The sequence below is a fragment of the Bison bison genome, unplaced genomic scaffold, assembly GCF_000754665.1.
Source record: "Bison bison bison isolate TAMUID 2011002044 unplaced genomic scaffold, Bison_UMD1.0 scf7180017850073, whole genome shotgun sequence".
NCBI classification, from domain to species: domain Eukaryota; kingdom Metazoa; phylum Chordata; class Mammalia; order Artiodactyla; family Bovidae; genus Bison; species Bison bison.
This window is the reverse complement of record NW_011480646.1, coordinates 4,866-5,617: the sequence shown is the minus strand read 5'-3', so window position 1 is coordinate 5,617 and position 752 is coordinate 4,866.

Sequence of the window (752 nt, the reverse complement as noted above, 5' to 3'; positions counted from 1 at the left end):
GAGAACCATCAACCAAATTGAGGATGATTTCCCACAAGCTTCAAGAATGTACAAAGAGAAATGGGGGGATTGAAACATAAAACACTGAGCAGTTTTAAAGTGATTTTTGCCTTCTTAAAACTGGTTGCTGATTAATCAAACCTTGAGTTATTTTTAGAGGCAGCACTGTGCATGTGCAAAAAGGAGCCTATGTTTCCAGGATGACTGCAGAACCAAGAGGGTTCAGTCTGTGGAACTCTCAGAGTAGGAATGTTGCCAGGGGAGAACTGTATGAAGTCCTTCAATAAGGAAAATCTGGCTTCTAGCAACATGAATAGCTTACATGAACTAATTCAAGACTAGCCAAATAGTTTCCAAGTTTGCAGTTCCCCTAAACCCTTTCATTTTACCCCAGTTTCTGGGTTGAGGAGACAGATTTGAGAGCCCTGCCTCATGGCTTCTTGCCACTCCACCTTGAAATAAAGTTTGTCTCTCAAAAGCCCATTCCATAGTATTGGCTTTTAGGTGCATCAGGCAGTGAGCCCTTGCTGGGGAACACTAGTGACTGAGAGGCCTGGAATTAGATTCCTCTCTGAATTCCTCTAGATCTGACGCTGTTATACTCCTCTTGGCCTAAAGCAGAACTTGTGTTCCTTAACACTCGAAAGTATCTTGGGATAAAAGTAAGGACTCTGGATATATTCCAATACACTTCGTCAGGCACAAAGCCTTGAAGGCTACCTCAGGAAATGACAGCAATAAGGAGGAGAAAT